General features: G+C 38.3%; 2 long non-coding RNA genes and 1 pseudogene across 3 annotated transcripts; 1 reads left to right on the top strand and 2 right to left on the bottom strand.

The window, feature by feature from the left end:
• Positions 1-1,792: 1,792 nt before the first annotated feature.
• On the bottom strand, positions 1,793-25,603 carry LOC110065798 (nematocyst expressed protein 6-like; annotated as a pseudogene). The gene is made up of 9 exons (XR_016210130.1): positions 25,486-25,603; positions 24,509-24,688; positions 23,221-23,345; positions 21,184-21,275; positions 13,215-13,298; positions 12,426-12,568; positions 11,448-11,544; positions 10,506-10,616; positions 1,793-1,961 (listed from the first exon to the last, which is right to left on the bottom strand). The product of XR_016210130.1 is annotated as a nematocyst expressed protein 6-like (transcript).
• LOC149105242 (uncharacterized) lies at positions 2,753-6,063 on the top strand. Its single transcript, XR_016210142.1, has 4 exons — positions 2,753-3,245; positions 4,169-4,461; positions 5,464-5,707; positions 5,985-6,063. It is a non-coding gene; the product is annotated as an uncharacterized LOC149105242 (long non-coding RNA).
• LOC149105241 (uncharacterized) lies at positions 6,357-7,461 on the bottom strand. Its single transcript, XR_016210135.1, has 2 exons — positions 7,094-7,461; positions 6,357-6,576 (listed from the first exon to the last, which is right to left on the bottom strand). It is a non-coding gene; the product is annotated as an uncharacterized LOC149105241 (long non-coding RNA).
• Positions 25,604-26,826: the final 1,223 nt, after the last annotated feature.

Here is a 26,826-nt window from a genome sequence, read left to right as displayed (position 1 = left end):
TGACGAGCGCGCACCGCGTGGTTGATTGCAAATTTTTTTCTTGAATTTTATGAAGCGAGGACCATTTACTAGCTACACACATAAATAATAATGTTGGAATTCTTTAGAGTGTTTTACAGTGTCTTGCAGTGTCAGTTAAAACGTCCCTCTTAGTTGTAAATTTAAGGGCCCATTAACCGATTCATGCGCGCGCTCGCACGCGTTGCTAAGGAGGTGAAATTTCACTTCCGGTTACTTACGTCAGCCTGAGCGCGGAAAATAATAACAACTCAAAAACTTGCAAATTCGCTTACATTTTAGAAGTTTTTCTCTGTGTTTCACAAAATACAAAGCCAAAAAAGTACAAGCAAAGACAAAATAAGAGAAAGACAGATAAACAAGAGCAATAGAAAGAGAAAAACTAACTCCGTGTGGCTTTGTTTGATCTACCGAAGTGCGCTGGTAGGGTAAATTGCGCACGCGCTGATAGGATAACTTCCAATATCTATCGGGCGCACTTCCGGTTTCTTTAAATGCTAAAGGAAACGCGGGTTTTCATTAAATACAGCCTTTTTCGACGGATTTCGATTAAAGCCAATGTTGGAAACATAGCTATGCATTCCTTTTTCGAAATCATTCTTTTTTCAGAGAATTACGAATTTTTCAATATTTTGAAATGCTTTCAAAATCGGACCTTTTAGAAATGAAACAAAATCGATGCATAGCGTAATGAGGATTTAAATTAAAATATTAAATCAATGAAAAAAATCCCGAAAAAGTAATTTGCCTGGGAGCCTTTGCGTTTTTTCAGTATTAGTCACATGACCGTGGGCGTGGCATGATGACGTCATCACTAGTGATTCTGATCATCAAAAAGTTAAAACACATGAAATAACTCTGAACTAACTAAAAATGATGAGGTTATATGAGAATAAATTTTCCTTAGCAACGGCTCGAAGAGATCGGTTAATGGGCCCTTAAAAGGTTTCTGTTGAATCAATGTCAATAACACTTAGCAAGAAAATGGCCAATTCCCGAGGGGGAATTTCCTTAAGAGAATTGCTCAGTTGTCTGCATTATCAAGTATGTGTGGTGCGCGTATCAAAATAACTGTCGAGGCATTTTCAAGATTTTTGAAAAAGTCCTCAAAATGAAAAATTCCTGAAAATTATAGAAGTAGTCTTAAGAAAAACTCTCGTTGTAGAAGAAAACGAAGAAATCTTTCATGACGTCAAAACATAACTTCAAGAGACATTTTGGAGAAAAATACTAAGTGTCTCTGTGATTTACACCACATCAAACATACAGAAAATTTTCTATACTTGTACATTCCACTTGCCATACACTATAGTTCAAGATATTGGTGTTAGCTTTTCTTGCAGCAAATTTGGGCGATCAAACAATTGATTTTTACCGATATTGATTTTTTTAAATTCGTATTCCCACGGAAATATCTATTGTCCTAAAAATACATCGCAACAAGCTTCAATATATTTCCAACAACTGATATAAGTTTCACTTCGATCCGATCAAGGGAACACTGGAAAAAGTGTGATTGAAAATCCTAGTTACGGTCCAGCCAAAAAAAAAAAAAACTGTATCTAAAACTATATGCATGCGCGGCACGAGAGTTTTACGGTATGAAGATAAATAAACGAATTTTATACAGAAATAAAAGGAATACATATTAGTCGAATAATGAGTAAATCTCTTATTCGACAGCCTAAAAGATATATAATACTAGCTCTTCGCATTTTTCTGGCCGGTGCGGAGGTAATTGCTCTCTAAATCATTGATCATTACGACAACAAACTAGGATTTGACACATTTATTTTCCTCGTACGAATTGAGGTTGATGACAAAATTTCATCTTTAGCAGTTCTGACAACTCTTTTTGCAGTTGTTTAACATCCAGCTAGGGTTCTTCTTGCACTCGCCGCGTGATGCCCAGTATTCACAGTTTTTGTCCGTGTCTTTGCACTCTATAAATAGATAGATTAAAAGTGTAAGAAAAGTGAACATACGACATTTTTGACTTAATATTTGCCGACTGTAAGCCAACCTTAATAAGAAAAAAAACCTGGTAACAAAGCCTTTAGTCCTTTACACAACTACCCATTCCACTATTGCGGGGTAAGTCTCGAAAGTTAAGTATATCTAGAAGTCTAGTTAGCTAATTAAACCAGTGCTCAAAATTCCTGTAGGAAAAGTTGACTCGGAAAATTGTAATTGTTAACGTGAAAACTCGTTTGTGCCATTTTCCGGGGAGGTTTCCCATTATATAAAATGAATGAACATTACTAAAAACTGGATCACTGGATAATGCAATTTGAGAGTTTAATTGGCTTAGCCATCATGGGTTATGAGCCATTATAACCCATCAAATGTTTTCGCTCGTGCGTGATTGGTCTAAACGCGTCACGTGACTAAATATAACCCAGGTAAAACTGGAGAATACCTGAGTGATATTCTCCAATTTTTAAAACCACGCGCGTGTTGGGAAAAAAAGCACTCTCGGAAAACTGTTCGCTTCTCGGAAAAGATAATAGGGACCTTACGATAACACCGCGGTAAAACGCACTGCGCATGAGTACAAATTTGAGCTTCCGGTAAATTACGCATTTCCGGTTACGTATTAAAATCCAATGTAAACAAGATAAAATCCCGTACCGCGAAGTTTGAAAACAAAAAGTAAGAGTTAGCAAAAGAAAGTAGGGGAAAGGTTTGTCTCGTTGAAAAGTTTATTTTTCATTTAAGTTTCAAACGCTTGCACCCAGGGGTTTGGTGTTTGCACCAACAACAAAATATGAGAGAATTTCGGGCGCGTTCGCGCTCGACAAGAGCAATTTTTTTTTTTTACGTAGTTCTCCTTGTTGCGTTGGTTTGGTTGTGCGGTTCCTTCGCAGAAAAATGTGGGAAAGCCAACAAAAGCAGCCGTAAATGTGCCGGCAAAAAATATTTTCTGTCTGAAGATTTAACCAGAGCTGCCGAACTCAAGTGGGCTCAACAGTTTGCCGTGTTCACTGGGACGAAATACGGACGAGCAACAACAGATGTTCGGTTCCTAGAGAAAACCATTTGCGAGGCGTCAGGAAACAGCGGATTCCTGCGAGACTTTTTGGAGCCCTGGATGCCATAGGAGCAACATGTCATGGGTACACGCCAGGTGCAAGGTGGTGCTACAAATGCTGTACCAGAGTGGACGAAGAAACAAGGTTTACCTCGCATCCTGACTAGAAGCCGCCGGTCTTACGAACTATTGGCAGGTCAGTTAGTTAATTAGACATCGGTTAATTATAATTGACACGCAGGTTCGCACTGCCTTGGATTGCTGTAAGAATTTTCGGAATCTCCTTACCAGCAAATTAAATGAAATTAAGGAAAAGGAAAGCATACTCTTTCAAAGATTTTTGTTGCAACAATAAACAAGTTGTTTGTATCAAATTTTGTAAAATTTGCGGCAAAATAGACATGATACCAAAAAAAATCATTTTAAATTTAATTATATTTCGTGTTAAATGATCCAAGTCCTACGCATGTATGGTTCTCCACTAAGAGGGAAATAAACAGACCTCAGATGACAAACTTCAAAAGTTACCTATAAAATTATCTCGCACTACTGATTTTGGAGTGTTATTTGCATTTAATGTACCTCACATTTTTATTTTACTCTTCTTGACTACAGTACAGTACGGTCAATTGCTTCACTAACATTCATTGTTGGGGTGCAGGTAGCAAAAAGCCACCTCAGGCGGTTCAGTCTAAAATTGGTATATTTTGGAAAGAAAAGGTAGCACAGAAGCTGGGAAATATTATTTTGAAAAATTAATTGCCAAACGAATTTAAAGAAAAATAATAATTTTAAAGACAGCAAAACAAGAACTTTATGCCACTTGACAAACTTATTTTTCCTAAGACCAAACCCATAAAATTGCACCAATAATATTGTCTAAAATTAATGTCAGTTTCACATATACTTATTGAAATTCAGTAGTACTGCAATGTTGTCTCCACACCGAGGATTCAGTTAGAGGGGTGTCCAGGAACCCTATGGGCACCCACTTCATGAAAAATTTCACTAAAAATTCACCTACTCCATTTTTCATTGGTGGGGGGATATGCTTTTTGGACAGTATCTGGATACAAACCAACTCATCACTAATATGTTTATTTCTTATTTTTTATTTAGATCTTGCAATTTACCAATTTTAAGACTACACAAGAACTTAAAGCAGCAACACAGCATTAGTGAAGGCCTCCAAAAAGTTCAGAACCATTTCCAATTGCTGTTCTAAAGACTTAAATTTCTAGAAGAGGCTTTTGGAATAGACCTGCAGTACCCAAAAAGCCAGCAAACGTCCATGGCAGAAATACAAACATCATTTGGGGTGGTAAAAATAAATTGCTATGGTGAAGTTACAATGGATAAAACAGTTTGTAACAGGATGACAACAGCAATCCTTGACTTAACTCAACTATCAGGTTAGTATCACTTACCTGAAATGTAAAGATACAAGACGTAAAAGATACAAGTATTTAAAAATACTGTAGTTGTAGTCAGGCATAGTAATAAAATCTTAAAAGTTGTTGTCACTGACTTAAAAATCTTAAAATAGACGTTTCGGCTTAAACACTATAACCTTCCTCAGTGATGAAATGAATGTTAATGGCGTCTAACCAATTAATGACCACGCGCATATTCCAGACATTTACAAAATGCTAAATTAATCCCTAGCGAGTTCCTCACATTCTTATAAACATCTCATTTACATTTAGACGCCATTAACATTCATTTCATCACTGAAGAAGGTTATAGTATTTTAGCCGAAACGTCTATTTTAAGATTTTTAAGTCAGTGACAACAACTTTTAAGATTTTAAGATACAAGTATGTTGAAGGATAATTGTTTGACATCATGATAATCCATGGCACACTGTAATAACACCATCTGACCAAAACTCATTCAAACAGATTATCATTATTTACATGTATTGCACATGGTCAATGACAATATCATAACTTTCATCATTCAGTTGAAGTCATAAGCACTAATGAGAAGGATTTAGAGGACTTCTCAATTATTATTATGGCAATGATTTGGAAGAGCTATCTGAGGTGTCTCTTGGCCAAGAAAAAAATGCTGCGTCAGAGTTGCCACAAAACTATTCAAGTCTCATCCTTTTAATGATTTGGAAAACTGATAATTATTTTGGTTTGAATATTGACTAGTGACTTAGGTAACAATCAAAATAACATAACGTTGTTTAGGTGACCGGTAAGGGTAACAGACACCATTTCAAGATTATATTTCTGATACAGGTATTGTATTTGTGCAATCCAATAAGTAAGAGGATGTATTAAGACCAACACATGACAGTGATTGACACAAGCATAGAATCAAATATTTAAATTTAATAAATAAAATTATTTCAATAATTTATTTAAATAAGTAAAATAGATATTTACGTTTTCTATTAATTTCAGAAAATTCATTTGACCAGCTGATCGGAAAATTTTAGATATCCTTGCAACATCATTATGAAAGCAGTGATGCTGTGCCATTGTATGCTCCTAGACAGATGAAAGAGTTTGCTGACAAAACTGCACCTGGTCTTTTCAATGTCATTTTGCAGTCTATTCTCTGGGAAGATCCAAGATTGAGTGAAGAACATCGTGTATTAGAGGAAAAAAGAACTCTTGTTTTGTTGTGCACAATAGCATATTTCAGGTACTTTGTCCTGTTTTATTCTTATTTGTATTTAAAATACAGGTCTCCTTGGAAGACCATAAGGCCACTCAGTTTAAAAACTCTGTTTAATTAATTATTGCACGTTTCTTAACTAGAACAGCAGACACAGCTTTACCCCAATATAAATGTCAGTTCTATTATATAATGAAGTAAAATTACTAGATGTTTTACTCTCTTCACATTTAACCCCTTGAAAGGTAAGGACATAAAAGTAGTTCCAGTGAACTAACTTGCAATAATGCCATTCTTTTTGTAGATCTCAGAAAACAAATACACTTCAAAGAGAAGAGGGATTATTTATCCAGCAACATGGGGCATCCTGAGATGTTATCAATTCTGGATGAATTTGAGGCTTCAGCACAAGCTGAAGGGATGTGGATGGTCAAAAAAGCAGGCTCCTCAGGGAGCAGCCAATGTTTGTAAACCTTCAGTTTTCAAATGTACTTCAAGTGAGTTTAAAGTACGGTAGTTTAAAAAGCTGAAAGCTATAACTTTAAAATACTGTGAATTAAAAACTTGTCCAGTTAGTTGAACAGTCTTTTTGTGTACATATGGATAGGCTAGCAAAACAGTGGTGCATAAAGGAAACATGTTATTGTAACATAGAAAATCATATAAGTCACTGAAATGATTTTAAATTTTAATAAATTTATTGTTTCAAATGAGTGAGTTACTACACAGTTCTGTAATGGTGTTCTGCCTCTTATTACTGGCAATGTACAACTTGAAGACTCCTTTGACCTATCCATCCTGAATGAAAATCCAATGGTAACTCAAAGTTCTCTGGCATTTTATTTAGAATGGCTCACCAAAGAAGGCAGTCTTGCTGCTGTTGTAATCATGAAATTCTGAAAGTGAAATTGAAATTTATTTCCAAACCGAAAATTTGTATTTTCATGCAGGCGCTTGACTACTACATGTAGCTTGAGTTTTAAGTGAGCTTCTCATGATCAGCTCAACAAGTTGCAATCGTGAGATCACTTCCATTATGAAATTCGTAGTATTATAAGCTAAATAAAATCGATAAACAACGAATAGACTTACGAACCTTCTCTGTCACCATGAAAAAAATTTTCAACGGATATAATCTTGTAGCACTCCAAGCAACAAATTGAAAAAAAAAACAAAAACAAAAAACAGGCATAAACAAGAAGAAGAACCCTAACTTTAGATATTTTTAAATTATTGGATCCCTCTTTTTAACCATTATTGTACACTATTTTTAGTATTATGACGATTGTATTGAAAATTTCTGTTTTCCTTCTCTAGACTTAGTAGTAGTAGGTCCACATCAGCTGTACAGTTGCACACTTTTAAAACCTACTTATCAAATAAATGTATGTATGCGGAGCATTTCGTACATACCTTTTTTGTATTTGTGGTCCTTTCTTCTTTCATCTGTGGCTGCTGATTCACAACAAGCTTAAACACCGCGAGGCAAACAACAAAATTAATCTGAACCACCGAACAACACGGGCAAACCGGAAATGTTGAACTTGACGCATGCGCATACGTTTTGCCGCGGTGTTCCTTACGATACCCGGAACGCGGCCCAGGACGACGGCAACCGGAAGTAAATTCGCAAGGTCTTCAATTTAATTTGCATAAATGTGACGCCACTTTACGGCCTCCACCTCAGTTGTGGCGGCGACGAAGTTCATTTTGGCGGCCTCTCAGAATGGTGAGTTATTTTCCGACTTTTTCCCTTAAAATAACATGTTTTGCCCAAAATTTGTAAACATTATTATAATTCCTAACTGTTTGGTTCAATTTTGTTTTCATAATTCAGATTTAGTGAGCTTATAGAGGGAAAAGTGAGCCCCAAGTCTTCAGAAAGAAATCCGAAAAGCAGGTAAATTGGGGAAAATTTCCTCGCACAAAGTATTGCTTTATTTCTTATTTCACCTTGATTTTTATCGTGTGAAACTAATCTGTGGCAGGCTAGGACCGCTCTATACTCTGAATCTGCCATTTCTTGAAGGTCAAATCTTTCTTACTCTTCATACGGTAATTCTAAGTTCTTTGAAAAGCTGCAGTCATAGAGGAGCACGAATTCTTCGTCAGAAATGATGTCGGCCAAATAGGCTTCTGCTAAGAGCTCTCGGGTCTTCTTAAACGACGTCATAACAGCGAAACCGCCTGATTCTCTGAATGAACCTGTTTGTTGTTATGACTTGTTTCCAAATGGAGGTTACTGTTTATTTATAACATGTTCTACAAATATGTTAAGCGTACGCATGATTTTTTGGGGCGTTTTAATTTTCATCTCAGTCTAGTTTTCTATATTTTGGGGGCGTTTTCAATAAAACAATTATTCCACTCGCGCTTGTTGGATATGGAATGATTTTTGCCAACTCGGTGCTACGTGTCTCGTTGGCTATCTACTCTCTCCTATCCAAGCGCGCTCATGGAATAATTGTTTTAAATAGCCTCCATTTGGCGCGAAAATATGCTCGGATATTTGTCCGCGGACATTATCTGTTCCGAGAAGCGAACAGTTTTCCGAGAGCGTAGCTCGAGAAAAACTGTGAGCTTTGAGGAACGGATAAGGTCTAATGACAATTATTAAATTCTCAACCTCGGATAATGCAATTCGAGCTTTCTGATTGGTTCACTGGATCTCGGTTATCAGCCATTATACCATAATTAAATGAATGCGCTCGCTCTGATTGGTCACTCAGCTATGGTTTATCGGTGCCGGTAAACTTATGGAAATTTCGCGTGTCTTCTGAAGAAGAATTCGTTTAAGATTTACGAATTCTTCTGAAGAAGAATTCGTAAATCCTGGGGGCATCAAATTTTCCAAACCGATATATGGAAGGTCAAAAGAAGAACTGAATGTTTGTTTGAAGTGCTTTTACACTTCTGCGCAGAAGAAAGATGGCACGTATTACAAAAGTTCATCCACGAAATCCGTAAGAGCCACCATTGATCATTTCCTTCGCACGCCGCCGCACAACAAACTTTTTTCCACTATCTCTAACCAGGCAAATAAATTATTTGAGCATTTGTAAAAGGACTCAGGAAAACAGGCGTCATTGCCGGCGTAGTCCATAAGAAACCAATTTCCAATGAACAGATGAGGAAACTGTTCGACTTAAGCGAGCGCGGATCGGTCGAGAGTGAAAATCCCGCACAGCTATGGAGGACCACCACCAGTTTTATCTCGGTCTCTTTTTTGGCCACGAGGACGAGAGAGTCAACGACAGCTAGCGCCAACAATTCTGTCCTTGCCTAAAACATCTCAAGGAGTTGAGTGCTTTAAGCTGAACCGAAGTAAGCCCGGTTCCTTACCAGCCACGAAAAACCATTAGAGTGACCTCGGATATTCTGAAGATGAATCTGACGTTCAGATAGTTTGTCTCTGACTCTGAATCTGGCCAACAATAAGCTCCACACATACAGCTCGAAATGCCAAGGCTTTCAAAGCAAGGGAATCCTGAAAGAGGTCTTGTCGAGAATAATTTTGGCACAACGTCTGTGTCACATGGCGATCAAAGTTTTCCGCAGCATTATTACAATGGCAATTATTCGGCTCTTCTCCATGACTCGAGCTTGAACGCTTTTCAAACTTTCTGACCAAGGTTATATCTCCTTCATGTGGTAGACGTTCCTTGAATTCTACTTGATTGTAATTTCATTCAGCAGATTCGTTTGTTTCGCTTTCAAATTTTTCATTCAACTAATTTTACAAACGACGCGCATGGCATGTGATTCCCCACTTGTGGTTGTTTTTGCCACATCGACTTCCGGTCGCTTAGTAAAATTAAAATCCAATAAAATTAAGCTATAATTATTCCATTCGCGCTTGTTGGATATGAGATTGGTTGTAGCCAACGAGGCCCGTAGGGCCTCGTTGGCTATTTACCATCTCATATCCAACAAGCGCGAATGGAATAATTGTTAAATATCCGACCATATTCTCGCGCAAAATGGAGGCTATTTTTTATTATTATTCAATTATCAACACGCACAGTTTTGAAAATTGGGGAATATCACTCGGATATTCGCCAGTTTTAGCTTGAGCATATTCAGTCATGTGAGGCGTTTAGACCAATCGCGCACAAGGGAAAGTATCTGATGGATTATAAATGGGTATATGCCGCCATGTGAGGATTTCAGGCAGATAGAGTTTCCCGCAAGGGTATAATATGGAGAAACGTATCACTGGTACGAAGAATTTATTCTAGCCCAGGAATTCAAACTGGTTATTAAATTGATCTTTACAATATGAAAATACCAATCTTTCCAACGTTAACAAAGTCAAGTGAGGATTTTTGGTGACTAGTCTACAATAGGGTTGCAAAATCCAACAGAACTTGGCCAGGTGCTGGATGAGGATTTCAGAATCCCAGCAACACAACCCCCACCCAGGAAATACGGAACATCAGAACAGTGTATTCCAGGGTGTAGAGGAGTTTTGTGAGAGTTAAAAGTGTCCGAAGGAAGAGCAAGGCTTGGTTATCAAGGTCAATATACTGGGACCTACACCGCCCAACGTGTCAGGCAATGTTGTTGTTCTTGGGTGGAAGAGTTTGTTAACTGCACTCTTTTCGTGGCTCGATGCAGTTGATGACTCCATCGCCAAAAGGAATAAATTATTATATTTTAATTTTTTTTTTTTTTTTATGAAAGAAATTTCGATTTTAGTTAACTCTTTACCTCGTGGCCCTTTATAATATTATCTTTCAGCAACCATACTGCAATTGCCTTCAAACAATTTAAAGTTGTTGAATTTCAAGCAATCTGTTAAATTAGGCACCATTACTTAGCCTACCTGAACAAATTTTACAACTCTTCCGGCAATTTTTCAGCATATAGTCTGGATTCTTTTTGCATTCATCAAGAGACGCCCAGTATTCACAGTGCTTGTGATCATCTTGACAACCTAATGGTTCAAGTAAAACAAAACTAGGCAAAATGGCCCTTTTGCTTTACATATTGCCAGTACCTTTGAAATTTGAATCAACCAATCAACATTCAGAAGGTGGTAAAGCTGTACTGTTCACATGTGTGCTAATAGAAACGCTTTGAATCGTAGTGGGGTCACTTTTCTCATCGAGCATTTACGAAAAGGGATTAAACTGCCAGAAACCACAACAAATTGTTGAACACCCCCATTTCACCCTTAAAATGGAATCAAATTTATCGTAGTTTTTCTGAAGCAAATTTTGCTTTTACTAATGTTTTCACGCAAAGGGCTGTAACGGACGACTGTCTTCGATGGCATAAACGTAAGCTCGGCTAAATTTATTTTATACTTGGCGTTCAGTTTTTCGCGTTTTCCATATTCATATTTTACTTGTATATATGAGGGTAGATCTAAAGTGTTTTATTTCCACTCTCAAAACAGACATAACTGCACAATTTGCTGTAGAAGTGTAAGTAAGTACATGGACATTTTAGATACACCAGCTATAATTATAATCGTACAAAAATGTTCCTTGTTGGCACTCAGTGTATTTATCCGCTGATAATTGAAACGCTCCTCCTACTTCAAAAGCCTCCTCCTTTTTTGAGGTCCAATTTGTCGCCAATACAAACTGAAAGAATTTCCGTGTAACATGATCAAGATATGATCAAGAACTTGGTGTCGTTGTCATGAATGGAAAAATACATGCAGCTCTGACTCACTAAGAATTTCGGTAAAAAATATTGGTCCCTCAAGCTGCCGTTACCTTTTAAACGCAGAGCCATGAGCCATGAGCCAAAGACTAACCTTGATTTCCACCTGTTGATCCACCATTGCATTTGTACAAAAGGTTCATTTGTTTTGTGTCCATGCCACTGATTCCATCCCGCTGGCCAATTTTAACCTATCAATCAATCAATCAATTAATCAATCAATCAATCAATCAATCAATCAGTTCATCAGTCGATGAGCGGTTGTCAATTGAGTGTCTTAAATTCAAAACCAATGATTCGTTCTAGTTGCTGCCAATGAACACAGACAATCGAGCGATGCATCAAAACTCGAAGAAAATGCATGGAGAGGCAAGTGTCAAAGCCCGACTTAACACATGATTTCATAATACTTATGTATTACACAGTTTTGACTTTTAATTCTATGCCCATAATTCAGTGGTTATTATTCAATTAATTAGTTTTACATGAATGTAAATAGAATATAGTGTAGTTTAATGTAGTAGTTTTGCTTCTTATGGTGTTAGTAAGGTAGTTAGTTTTACTTTCGGATGAGGAGCCATTTTATCTTTTGTGGAAATGCCGAAATAAAGTCATTATTATTATTATTATTATTATTATTGTCATTATCATTATCATTATCATTATTACTATTATTACGACTACTATTATATTATTATTGTCATTATTACTATTATTACTACTATTATTATATTATTATTATTATTGTTATCATTATCAATATTGTTATTATTATAGTGAACGAAATGACGCGTGGAAAAACACGCACGAGGTTTTGGTTTTAATTTTAAGTGGATAACAAAGTGGCGGATATTTTAAGACCTATCCCTTAGCCTGGTGATGCAAAACGAAGGCAAATTGCGATTACTTTGGACTCTCAGGTGAAAGCCTCTTTAAATGAATAGTTCGATTTATGGTCAGTAGTCCGTGATCTACTGTCTCACAAGACATACCAGAATCCATGCACCTGATGATCAAAACAAATAAACCAAAGAAACGAAAGCAACAAAAACAACAATTGGACACCGGTTACCCCTTGTTTGTTCGGAAGGATTGTTGGTCTTCCATTAGCACTGAAGGCATAGGCATCATAATGCATCACGCTTGTGTAATCGTACGGTGTACCAAGCGAGTCTATAGTATTCCTTCCGTATTTATTAAAGTTGTACGCCATACCTCAGGAAACAAAACAGAATTTAATAAGAACTTTTACTTAATAAAATGAACAAATTACCTCTTAATTTTGCTGGTTTTCTCTTAATTTTGTCCTCGTGACCTCGTTGTCTTTCTAAATATTTCAAAGATCTCTTATTGTAAGGTGAAATACGGTGACTCTCCTTAGGGGTATACGACATATATCGACATGAAAAGGGCGTTTGCGCAATAAATAAATTATCTCTGAATGACGACGAACGGAAAGGTAACGACAATTAGAAAGAATAATTTAAACCCTGACACTAAGTTCCTCTATCATTTTTCCGTGGCAAACTACTAAAATTCGTTCAGTGAACTTTTAACGTAACTCGCAGTGCCGTGAAGTGAACATTCGGTCTGCCCTAGGGAGTTTATTTGTCTTAAAGATAATTTAGAGACAAGTAAGTAGATTCTAGCTAGGACCTGTGTCCGTTTTGAGAGAGTTGACTACAGTTCAAATGAGTTTTGGTGAAAAATTATTGCCGTTGTTAGAATTTTCGCAATTTATTATAATTTGTTTCCGATAAGAGACAAATGGCAATCCTTTAAAATACGGAGCAGCAGGTTTTTCCTGATTGGCTGTTAAATATTGGCTGTGGGACAGTCATGTAAGTATACATTTTCCTACCTTGCATAATATTTTGCGTGTATATAGTGACGTAGTTGTCTCTATCTGGACGAGATTGCTCGTGGTAAAATCCCAAAGCATGTCCTTATTAAATATAAACAAAGCGGGATAATTTAGCGGAAAGTGTATGTCATAAATAAAAACAAACTGTTAATCATTCCAGGTAAGCATATGCCTTCCCCAGAATATGAACAGATTGTTCAGTAACAACACGCTATTGATGACTGCATAATAACAGTCTGAACTAACTGAGTTAACGAAGATTTGTTTAAAACGGTACGCTGCTCCTTGGCAGCAAAGAATTGCATATGACCCTGCTTTCTCTGTTTTTGTTGTTGCTTCTGAACGTTTTCGAACGAAAAGTGAGTCCTCAAGGAAAATTGTGTCTGGTTCCTCAGTTGCAACTAATTTGACAAAAAACGAGCAATTCACGGTAAAGGAATTGAATTGAGCGGTTTTCATGTACTGAATGATTAAGAGTGTGTCCATGGGTGCACCAGGCAAGTCTGCTACATGCCATCTCACCGATTTCAATGAAACTTAGCCAGTGTAAAGGGTCTACCCCAAAACTCAGAAAGACACATTGGTTTCGGTTTTGGATCTTTCAGGGGGGAAGTAGGTCACCCCCCCTGGTTTTACTAGATTTTTGCCAAGAAAATTACCTCAATATAGGCAAAATGTATGAAGCTCTCAGAACAACTGTATTTAACCTATTGCTACCAAGTTTGGTACACATATTGGTATATCTATAGTCAATGCAAGAGCCTAGTGACAGTCTATTTAATCAGCCGCTTGTCAATCAATGGACATAAATATGAGACTGTGTTTTTAGACCTTCAAATATTTGACGATTTTGAGGTCAAATATCTCCCCTTGCCAAAACGGTATGACACTAATTTCAACGTTCCTTTGTCCATCGATCACTTATCTTTAAAAAACAGTTAAAACATCTTTGGGCACTGCCGTATTTTCGCTTCGGATGCCACTTGAAAACTGCACCTAAAACAAGCTTACTTTAACCTTATCCGTCATGCAATGCTGGCAAAAGCGGCCCCTAAAGAAAATAAATCGACATTTACAAGCTCGTTTAACAAGAAAACTGCACCAGAAGGGAAAGTAAGGCTAAAAGGTTTCGAGATTTTGAGAAGAAATTGACAAAGAGATACGTGTCACCAAAATATCGATAGTAAAATCGCAGTGTTTGTGATTTGACGTTTGTTATTTTGAGATTTGCTCGCAAAATGATCAGCTGTTGGCTTTCGTACGGCATAAAACACTTTTCAGTCTTTCATTCAACTCTTTATTATCAAGAGGTCGTGCTGTTTATAATGCCCTGAGGAGATTTCAGGGTCACATGCCGAGTTGTTGTTGACAAGTACATTCCAGCTAGTGTGCAGCAACATAAACTTACACAAGCTAAAAATGACATTACGAGGAAATCTTCCTTTACTGACTAAAAAGGAAATGCAGTTCTAAGAAATTTTTTGGTTCAGCAATGCATAATTCCAGTAAAAAAGGCTACAATTATTGTGTTATTATTGTCACTTACCAAGACTTACTGCCACCTAAAATTTCCACGCATAAATGGTATTTGTAGCGTGACGCGACCTGGTAACCTTTCATGAGAATTCCAACAAATTATTCATCCCTTCCGCTAAGCAACGCTCTTAGGATGTCCTGGAAACCTTAGAGTACATTTGGCTGCTATCTGACCTGGTTTATCGCCATTTCGAATTATTTTTACGTCATGTGACTTTCTAGGCCTCTCGCCAGTAAATGTGCGCCAGCACTCTTTTGAGACAGCCGGTACACAGCTGCGTGATAGGGGGATGTTGTTGCTTCGAATTGATCGATACAAAAGTCAACCTTGACCTTCCGATGTTTTTCTTAAAGAACTTTTGTCATTTTTAACAGCATTTCTGTTGCAATATGTATATATCTTTTTCGAGAGATTGTTACTGTTCAAAATCCGGTGACAATGAAACTTGACGCCAACGTAATGTTTCGTGACACCAAAGAAATATGCTCGCGACGTCAAAGTACATAAACACGCGTTATGTCTACATTTGTGTAATCAAAAGCGCTCGAGCGCATCATTAAGAAGTTTACAGTAAATAATTCTCAAAAATAGCTTTTCTTCATTTCAACTGAGTTGATATTAGGCCTGTTCAATCCAAAGCAATTGGGTAAGATTTTAACAGCCGTAAATCGTGATCATTAGCTTAGATCTTATCAGATCTAAAATAATCACACGTGGGAAATTTGAGAGAAATGAAAGTATCTCAAACACTTGTTGCGTCTGAGAAAGAGCTCATTTTAGCTCGTACTGGTTTATTTGGTCATTCTGACGGCCGCGATTTCACAATATGCCCCAAACATCGTGCAGAACTTGGGGTGAGATTCAGACCTTCAATAAAATGCCGGCATCCTCTTCACGGAAATCGGAGGCGCAAGGTTGAGAGGGGAATAAATCTGAAAATGGCAAAAGAAATCAAAGCAAAGTGGAACACTGTTGTTCCATTTTGTGCAGGTAATTTTAAATTGTATTTTTTGTACTGATTAAAGTAGTCTGATTGTAAACTAACCTTGAAATAAAAAAGTTTGGAGGAGCAATCTACTTTCCCAAGAAGTCGGGTATGCAAATGAAGTTTACTTAAAAACACAGTAAATGGTTTGAACCCAGGAGTATCAGTAGTTGGTATAGTGTGATCGTCCGGGTGAGTGTAGTTCTGAAAAGAACTGTTGTTGGTGACTGACGTTTCGACAACCTGAGCGGAAGTCATCTTCAGAGTCAAGTGAATAGTGTTTGTCAGTCGATGATCTTATAAGTCTGGTCCGTTGAACGTGATTGGTCAGTATAGCCATGATGGTATTGGCTGAAAGACTCGTGTAAAGTTTGTCATCAGTCATTGGTGGGTTTCGATCCGTCTATTGTTAGTCAAGTAGGTCGGTTTTGGTCCGTGTATTGTTAAGTCGGTCTGTTAGAAGTCCGTTTGTCGGTTTCGTTTCTGTCGTGGATAAGTCGTTTGTAAGGCGCCGGTAGTTGTTGACATCTGTTAAGAGGCGTTTGTTCTAGGTTAGTGTACCAGCTTTCCAGGGTCAGTCCTTGAGAATAGTTTGTACTGTAGGTTAAGCACTGAGCAGAGTCCCAGTCAATGTTGTGGTTTGTCAGTTGATGATGTACAGCAATGTGATTGTTGGCATCACCATTTCTCGTGGCTCGTTTGTGTTCAGTCAGTCTCGTGTTAAGGTTTATGCCAGTCTCACCAATGTAGGAAGCCTGGCAGTCGGAGGATTTGATCTTGTAAACTGCTCCCTGTCTGTCGTTAGGTTCGTCTCTGTCTTTCACGTTGGTCAGTAAGTGTCGTAACGTAGTTGTAGGTTTGTGGGCTACACGAATGTTGTAGGGCTGTAGGATCCGCGAGATGGTCTCAGAAGTGCCCTTAATGTAAGGTATAGTCACTGTAGTAACAGGCGTAGGGTTCCTGTTCGTAACGTCAGCTTCAGTAGGTCGGTAAATGTTTCGTCTAATAAAGTCAGCGTTGTAATTGTTTTTGTGAAAAACACGTTCAAGGTATCTGTTTTCGTCACGTAAGCTGTCCGGTGTGTTACAAACTAGTTGCGCTCGTCTCGTCAAAGTCTTTATAGTCGTGGCTTTGTGTGAAGTCGGGTTGTAGGATGATTCGTCAAGTAATCTGTCGGTATGCGTCGGTTTTCTGTACACTGTCGTTCGTAGTTCGTTGTTGTCGCGGCTTACCAAACAGTCTAGAAAAGGAAGTTTTCCATTTTCTTCGATCTCTTTAGTAAACTGGATGTCGGCGCTCTGTTCGTTTAGGTGGTCGTGAAAATCGTCAATTTCGTCTTTGTGAACGGCGGTAAAGGTGTCGTCAACGTAGCGTAACCAAAGCGGTATCGTTTGTCGGCAAGTTGCAAGGGCGCGTTCCTCCACGTGTTGCATCACAATTTCTGCGACAACAACAGAAACAGGCGACCCCATTGCTGCTCCATGCAACTGTTTGTAGTGTTTACTGTTGTACTGAAAGTAAGTCGATGTAAGGCAAAGGTTCAGTAAGTCCATGATGTCTTCTGTAGGTAACGGCAGTTCAACAGTACATTGTTGTATAGCGGTCTCGGTACACTGTAATGCCAATTGAAGTGGAATACTGGTGAACAGTGATTTCACATCAAAAGACACAAGTTTGTAGTCGTCAGGTATCTGTACTGTCTTAATAGCGTCAATAAAGTTCTCCGTAGATTGTAGTTTGCGTCTTGATTTGTCAGTAAGGGGTTGCAGTATGGTCGTCAAGTACTGATGACAAACTTTACACGAGTCTTTCAGCCAATACCATCATGGCTATACTGACCAATCACGTTCAACGGACCAGACTTATAAAGATCATCGACTGACAAACACTATTCACTTGACTCTGAAGATGACTTCCGCTCAGGTTGTCGAAACGTCAGTCACCAACAACAGTTCTTTTCAGAACTACACTCACCCGGACGATCACACTATACGAACTATTTACTTAAAAAGATAAATCCTATCACTTACTAGGTATATGCAGATACTGTTGAGGCGCCCATACAGATAATATGGAAGAGGGTGAGCCACCCTCTGAGATCCCCACCGAGACACGGGGATCCTGTAGTCCCTTCGAAATTTCGGCTACGCAAGAGGGGGAGTCTATGGATTAGACTCTAGTGATAGATATACAGGGCAGGGAACAACAGCCATTGCGAACAATTGAGATGTTCTAAGTGAGATGTTCTCCTGTCAAGAAGAAGGATGCATCAAGACGTTCAAGTCATTCGCCGCCCTCCAAAAGCACCTGGACGTCAGGAAACACATGGTGAAGCTAGCAAAGGAGTCCGCGTACGACGAGATCAAACGGAAATGGACGGAGGCGTGTCATTCCGTAGGTGGTGGCTACGTTCGAGGCCAGACATCAGCCAGCAGTTCTGACGACCAATCCCCCGCCCCGGCTGGCCAAGTGGAACACGGATGGGCTCTTCGGAGAACACGGAAATCAGTGACCTTTTCGGAAAAACTGAAGAGCTATCTGTTAGATATGTTCTGGATGAGAAGAAACTGGTAAGAAGGCAACCGCTTCCGATGAGGCCTTTAGAATGAAGTCTTTAAGAGACGAGACTGGTCAGAAAATGTTCACCAAGATCGACTGGTTGACAGAGCAACAGATCGCTCGATAATTTAGCCGACTTTCTGCCCTGAATAAGAGTGGCCAACTACAAAGGACCAGCTCTGTAAGTATGAATGAGGACGAGGAAGCTGATGCCGATGATCTTGCTGCTGAGGCTGAAACTGTCCGAAGAAGGCAGCAGATAAGGAGAGAACTTGGACTTTAGGTCATTAGTTTTGATAGGGGTGCAATTAACACCTTGTAAAGAAGTAGGACGGAGGGTCTGGATAGGACGTTAAGAATGCCAGTTGTAACTGTAACTTTTGACAATAGACCATTTTACAGTTGTCTGTTCAGTGGCCTGCACGGATTTTGAATGGCAGCGAGGCTGCAGATGACCTTTTCTTGATAAAGACCTCACTGCTTTTGTTGTGTAAATCAAGTTGTTCGCATGCTCACTAGTTGGCAATGAGGACCGCAGAGAGGTCTATATCAAAGCAGGGTCACCTCCAGCCTCGCTTGCATTCATAGGCCTGATAACTAAGCACACAACTGGAGAATGACCTAATCATCATTGGTCGGTGCCATCTATCAGTTGATTTTAATTTAGCTTAATTTTGTTTTGTCGGAACTGATTTAGGTGAAAAGTCACAAGAGATAAGAACACAATACTAGTTTGTAAAAATAATAACTTCTTAAATAATTAATATTAATTACAAATGCAGAATTATTAGCCAAATAGGATCGAAAAAGATTAAAATAAAAGAGCAATCAAGTGTTTTATTAGAGTGGTTTTTCATTTGAGCGTCGAATAGTAATTGGTTTTGCATCACTTTGCTACACGATTGACTTAAAAGTCTCGCGCCACTTTCTTATTCAGTCACAAGTAAAAGCAAAACCAATGTTGCCCCGCTCTAACGCGCTTTCTCCCGTTTTACCTCTGCGTCAGTTACAAGTTATTACTTCGATTTTGATTGGTTCACTGCATTGTTTGTGTCCTTTGTGATTGGCAAGAGTGATTACTTTGGTTTTAGTTTTACGATACTCAATTAAAAACCGCTCTTGTTGTCAGTAAAATGGACTACAAATGTCATTAGCCCGTTACATTTTAAAGGCGATTTTTCAGTTGTTAGTGAAAATTTTAGCAATTTGTCAGTTGTCTCTTAATCCCGCCCAAACCCCCCAAGTCTGATATGGATTGTTGAAAGAAAGCAAAAAAGTTAGCCCTACCTGCCCTCCGTAGGGAAGACTGCAAGTGGGAAGGTACTAATAGAAGTGAGCTAGAAAAAATGTAAATGTTTACTGCTAATCTAACTTTTTCCAAATTCACTATCTTTCCCTATGCGAACAACTGAATATGACTGAAGAGTCGACTGAAGATGCAAATGGCGGGAAGCACGTGGAGATCTGCTGGTCAACACATTGCTGGCTCAACCTTTATGTAACGCAATTCAACGCTGGCGATCGAGAGAGATACAGATTTAGTCAGAACAACATGTATTTAAAAAAAATGCGGATATATGCCGGCCAGAAAGTAGATAAATGTACTTATAGAGATTTGTAGAACATTCTGAAAGCGTTTCTTTACTGAAGGGATGAACAATTTGTTGGAATTCTGAAAGGTTGTCAGGTCACGCTACAAATACTTCCAGGAGGAAATTTTCGATGGTGGTAACCCGTGGTAAGTGACAATAATAATACAATTGCAGTCTTTTCCTCTAGAATTATGCATGGTTGAACCAACGAATTTGTTAGAACTGCATTTCCTTTTTAGTCAGTAAAGGAAGATTTCCTCGTAATGTCATTTTTACCTTGTGCAAGTTTATGTTGCTGCACACTAGCTGGAATGTACTTGTCAACAACAACTCGGCAGAAATCTCCGCAGGGCAGTATAAACAGCACGACCTCTTGATAATAAACAGCTGAACGAAAGACTGGAAAGTGTTTTATGCCGTACGAAAGCCAACAGCTGATTTTGCGAGCAAATCTCAAAATAGCAAACGTCAAATCACAAACACTGCGATTCTACTATCGATATTTTGGTGACACGTATCTTTAAAAGCGCGTAATCTCATCAGTTTCTTCTCAAAATCTCGAAACCTTTTAGCCTTACTTTTCCTTCTGGTGCAGCTTTCTTGTTAAACAAGTTTGTAAATGTCGATTTATTTTCTTTAGTGGCCGCTTTAGCCAGTATTGTATGATGGATAGGGTTAAAGTAAGCTTGTTTTAGTGCAGTTTTCAAGTGGCATCCGAAGCGAAAATACGGCAGTGCCCAAAGATGTTTTAACTGTTTTTTAAAGATAAATGATCGATGGACAAAGGAACGTTGAAATAAGTGTCATACCTTTTTGGCAAGGGGAGATATTTGACCTTAAAGGCGTCAAATATTTGAAGGTCTAAAAACACAGTCACGTATTCATGTCCATTGATTGACAAGCGGCTGATCAAATAGAGTGTCAATAGGTTCTTGCATTCACTATAGATATACCAATATGTGTACAAAACCTGGTAGCAATCTGTTGAATACAGTTGTTCTGAGAGCTTCATACATTTTGCCTATATTGAGGCAATTTTCTTGACAAAAATCTAGTAAAACCAGGGGGGGTGACCTACCTCCCCCCTGAAAGATGAAAAAATCGAAACCAATGTGTCTTTCTGAGTTTTGGGGTAGACCCTTTATACTGGCTAAGTTTCATTGAAATCGGTGAGATGGCATGTAGCAGACCTGCCTGGTACACCCATGGACACGCTCTTAAGCATGTCTAGGCTTTGGTATCTATAATATAACTAATCAGAAACCCCTCATAGGCGTAAAGCTGGAAACTTACCGATCTCATGGGCTGCTGTACCTACATACCAACAACCGCCGCCAAGTGAAATGTACTGCAGTCGACCTTGGTAACCCACCTCTGAGGAGCATCTGCAATACATATACATACATTGAACTGTGTAAATCCCGTGCTCTCATTTTGAGTGGCATGTAATATATCCCATATGTCTACTAGTTGTGCAACGCTTTTTCTTGGTATACCGTGGAATATTCCCCGAGTCACTTGTATTTTCTCGGTACATACCGAGAAAATGCACCTGATAAGTGAAAAATTCTACGGTATACCAAGAGAAAGGGTTACATAACTATATTATATCATGCCATAGAAAACACAGTGGTCAACACAATCGATGTGACACACGCATAGCGCACGATGGGAAGGTTGGGTGTCATACCGTCGAATATACAATGGCTTTCCTGTGTAAATATCTATACCATTTTTTAACGAATGATACCGAAACGTTTACGCGAAGAAACAAAGTCACACTGATGTCAAAATTAGTAGTTAGATTCTTTTTCAAGCGATGACGTATTGTGTGACGTCATCGCTTTAAGCCGGCGTGCTGCATTCCTTTAGATAGTGATTTCTCACTTATTTCGTCGCGCTTATGTCCGTCGCGCTTATGTCGTGCACGATTTATCCCTCTGTGGAAGCGAAATGCACTCTGAGAGTTAGTAAATGAGACAATTCCCCATCTTTGGTTTCGGGTGGATTTTGGTTTATACAGTATCGGATAAATTTGTGCTCACGGGCAAACTCATAATAAGAGCATAACCTCCATGCATACAAGTTTAGATAGACAAGTAAGTCACACAGGCGATAGGTTAAGGTTTTGCGGCTTTCCTTTGCTGTTTGTAGGATCAGCGGAGTGCTTTTAATCGATATATTACAAGTATACAGTTAAAACAACAAATTAATTTCCGGTGAGGCAATTAGTGTTGCCAAATATTTTTAAAGATAGTAAGCTGTCGATTTCAGGGAGAGTAACTTTTCCTTTAATTTACGGCTTTCATTTCCTGTTTGTAGGATCAGCGAAGTGATTCTAACTTCAGCTTTTAAACGAAGATTTGGGGTTGGATTTTGGCTTATACAGTGTCGGATAAATTTGCCCTCACGGGAAAACTCATAATAACATATGTTCGATACATACAATTTTAGGTAGACAAGCGGGTCGCACACGCGATAAGACAAGTATATGGTTTAAACAACAAATTAATTTCCGGTGAGGTAATTAGCTTTACCAAGTATCTTTAAAGATAATAAGGTGTTGATTTCAGAGAGAGGAACTTTTCCTTTGCTGCTTTCCTTTGCTGTTTGGAGGATTAGCGGAGTGCTTTTTATTTCAGCTTTTTAAAGTGAGATTTGGGGGTGGATGTAACAGAAATTCCCTTATTATGTATTGGAAAATGTAGTCATTAATCTTTCTTTTGGGTTGGTGCATCTCGCTGACCCCTAGCACATGGACTAACACAATGGACCTGGTAATGAACTACTTGAATGAACTACCAATGCAATGGACTACCCTAAATGTAAACCCCTAAAATTTCTCACACAAAATTTCTAACACAAAAGTTCTACAGTTTAAGTTTAAGAATCAGTTTGTCTGCTTATGTTCCAATCTTCTAGCAACAATTTTTAAACGTCATCGCTTCCGCATGCGTTGCGAGCCGTTTATTGAAAATAGCAGCAAATGTTCAATCGCTTATATTTAGGAATCGCCTACATACTATGGATTGTTCATGGTAAGTTTAATCCTTGAATCGCGAATGTCAGTTTACAAATGTTTTTATCTGTTAAGAGTAGTCACGCGTGCTTGAAAGCTATTTTAACGTCAAGTTCAAGTTCGAAACTCGGAAAAAGAACTTAAATGTTCATTACTCAGTGCAATTGAACCCATCACAAATTCTTCATGTCTGAAATAAATACAAGTCAAAAAGCTTGAAAAAGGCATTTGCTGGCACTTCCACCATGCATCCCGAGTTTCCCCTGGGCTATGGTATTGTATTCATGATGGAATAATTAGTTACGTCATACCCTTGTCCAATGTGAAAGTAAGCATATCCATTTTCGTATTTTTCGTTGTTGGAATCGAATGCAGGTTTGACTAGTCCACTGTTTCATAGCTTGGTTCAGGATGTTCATCATTCCAGCGTTCGAGGCTGCAAAGTGGAAGATGAGAAAACAAACTCAAACTTTGAACATCAAAATAGTGTTATATCTACAACAAATGATAAAAGTAGTGGAAACGTCGTTTTATAAATATGTTTTAATTTGAAGTAATCGAACGCCATGCATGAGACTTATTATCCCCCCCCCCCCCCTCCCGCCTCATGTCAGTGTCTAGTGAACAATACGTTGTGACGAAATCTTTGTTATTATATACAATCAAACTGAGATTTACCCACTGAAAAGGCGCGAAATAAATTCTCATTCACAAGCCAGTCTAAGTAGCGGAAAGCCAATGTATTCCACAACATTGACAAGGATGGGAGTGGAGGATGAACTGAACAGATAAAATTCCAAACACTTCGGTTGTAACTTCTTACTCTTATATTTTAGACAAACTTTTTGAAAGGTGTAGGGAAGCATTACAAAATCATATTCAATTCTATTCAATACGCAATTACTGAAACAATGAAGCTCATCTACTCAAACATAATCAGCAGTTTACTGATAATATTAACACATTTTAATGAATACTTGTTGTTTTAGCCCTGCTCTTCCTGTTTAAAATCAGGGCCATCCTTATCGAATTTCGTTCTAGTTCTTAGCTTCAGTCGAGACGTTTTACGGGAACTTAGTCATGAAACCAGAGTCGTTGTCAAGAGAAGTCTTGTTTCATGGTTAGACCCATGCAGGCTAGGCTTGTGTGATGGAGGCGTTAACGAATCGTGCAGTCACGTTTCACTTTTTTTTTTTATAGATTTATCTAGAAATTTGCAAATTACTCTTCAAATTCCAATTTTGTTTTGTACACCCCTTCCTTTGTAAGGCGAATATTTAAGAAATATTAGTTTAAAATAGAGTAACGCCACGTTTCTCAACGGGCAGTTTAGTTCCATTGCCTTGTCAAAGGATGAATGTATGTCGGGTTAATTTTCAAATTTTATGATGAGGATTTGAGTGGAGTGGGGGTTTAAATTATGGAAAATTAAATACGTCTGGGAAATTCATGACATTATATTATCCTTTTATCATAAAAAACGCCATTTGGAGCGACCATCAAGCGTAAATTTAATACCTTAACTCTTCGATCTACTTCCCTACTGGGGCCGCCGAGGCCTTTTGTGCTCCTTTTTATCCTTATTCTACTTTTCCTTACCTATCTGGGGATCAACAGCGTAGATCAGCACTCCACCCGGCCACTGCTTGTTTAGAATTGAGCCTCTCGCATTTCCCGTCGCTTTATCAACGTCCAAGCCTTCCATAGCAGCCAGCCGTTGAACAGTGTTAAGAACCATGTCTCCCTCGAATAATTTCGCATTTTTTATTCCGATGTTTTCTGTTGAAAGAGACACAAAACTCTAGAGAGACTCAAAAATGACAGTTTACTACACTGTAATTACAACTGCAGTCGAGTCTGTCTGCCGATGACAGCATTTTTATTCTTTTGCTAAGTCTTAGAGCTTTAAGGTGGTTCTTTATATAAGCCTTATTGGCTTCCCTGGGCTTCCTTGCCTTATACATTGACATGTCTTAAATGTACGATATAAAGGACAAAAAAATGAATAAAGCAACCAACGCCTACATATTACAGACACCTCTATCTTGCGGACTGTTTACCTGGTCCCAGGAAAAACACAAACTGGCATAATTATAATCTCTGTCTTCAGTACACCGACGTGCATCTTTCTATTTAGCACTCTGAACATAGCTTTTGTGTTCTTTTCGGATTATTGGTCCTTAGTAGCTAAAAAACGTCTTGACCACTTATGATTATTGGTAGTTCTAACAGTAGGATTTTATATGAAAGATCCAATTACATCGTGCCTACAGCGGATAATGTAAATATAAATAGCTTGTCCCATATTAGCTAGGGTATTTCCGAAATTCTTTCATCAGTTTTGTTGTCGTGGCAATGCTAGAAATCATATTCGGAAACCACAGGTATCAACACCAAAAAACGACAAATGAACGAGAAATCCTAACTTGATAAAAATTTAATCACTGAAAGAGGTAATTGGGAGTACGAGATTCAGTCAACACTAAAAGAAAGAAAAGAGGAAACCATTGTCCTTTTTTTTTTCTTAAAAGAGTTAAAATGATTTGAAACCATTAAATGTGATATATTACGCCAACCTTCCGGATTGCCGAAAACTGCAGCAACCATGAATAACGCAACGAGCCACATTTTCACCTTACACCAAGTTGTTGTAGTCAATAACGTGACTTAGGAAAGATGTTTTAAGATCCACAGCTTTATAGTTCAAACCTTGGTCCTTCAATTATATCAGATGGTCGTTTGAATCAACACAGCGATTTGCCTGAGACACACACAGCAAAGAACATAAGTTGTTGGTCGTTATGAACAAAGGAATAATATTAAAATTTAATCACAAAGTCTTAAAACATTTGGTGAACGATCTGAGAGAGAGCAGCTGTGTCACTTTGTGGCCGTTTGACATTATTAAATATAAATATAAAAAAATGAAACTAACAATGAAAAGAAAAAACATAACAACCCTATTGTCTAAGGTGGCTGTTACTGCAATTCCACCACATACATCTATTACATGTTCTTTTGCTGTCATTTTGTTCCTGTTTCTGCTATATTTGCTTTGTATTCCATATAGTTGCCCCTGAGTTACCTTACTGCGCACGCAAATTCACACGCCACGTCATGCATGAGGGCGCGTGCTAGGTAATAAAATGAACAATGACAGAGCAGATGGCCATTGCTATAGCTTTGCCTGGATTTAACGATCTTGGACGTTCGGTGACCCATATTTTTCTTTTGATGGATAATTTCCTCTACCGATTTTTCTACGTTTAGCGAAAAAATGAAGAACATCTATCAACTAAAAAATGAAATTTTATCGACTAAGAGTTTGAAGTTCTTTTTAGCTTTTCGTTTATCTGTGCGACGGTTTTAAATGCTTCTTGAACGGTGAAGTTCTGTGAAAACGTTGGTAAAATTTGGAGTTATTTACCCAACAGACCCACTTCTACGAAATATGACTAAGACCGGAATTGCCTCCGTTGGCTCACCGATATTTTTTAAAACTATAAACCAATGTAGACCATGCCGAATTACATGGGCAAATTTTTCAAAATCAGGGTGGTTTTCCACGCGTTTTATCTCTGAAACGAAGTCGGTGACCCCCATTTTTTTTATTTTTGCATTTCTGACACAAGTGACTCATTATCTGACGGCAGTGAAAATTAAAACATGAAGATATATCATCTGGAAAATTGTTCGCGCGAACGTAGTTAAGCCAACATATCCAGGATCTATCGAAGCAGTATAAATATTTGAGCGATGAGTAGCGAGTGTTAAAACCATATCTATGCTGCGTTATTTGCATCTGGTGAGCAATCACTGAAACCTTCATATCTTGATGCAGCTACTAGCAGCTGAACAGCAGCTGTGCAATTTTGCAGGAGCGTAACATTATTAAATACAAATATTGGCATTAATGC

This window comes from Orbicella faveolata, unplaced genomic scaffold, assembly GCF_042242905.1.
Source record: "Orbicella faveolata isolate gen_17 unplaced genomic scaffold, um_ofav_v1 contig_34, whole genome shotgun sequence".
NCBI classification, from domain to species: Eukaryota; Metazoa; Cnidaria; class Anthozoa; order Scleractinia; family Merulinidae; genus Orbicella; species Orbicella faveolata.
Note: the sequence above shows the minus strand (reverse complement) of the source record. Positions and strands in the feature narration are given on the sequence as shown.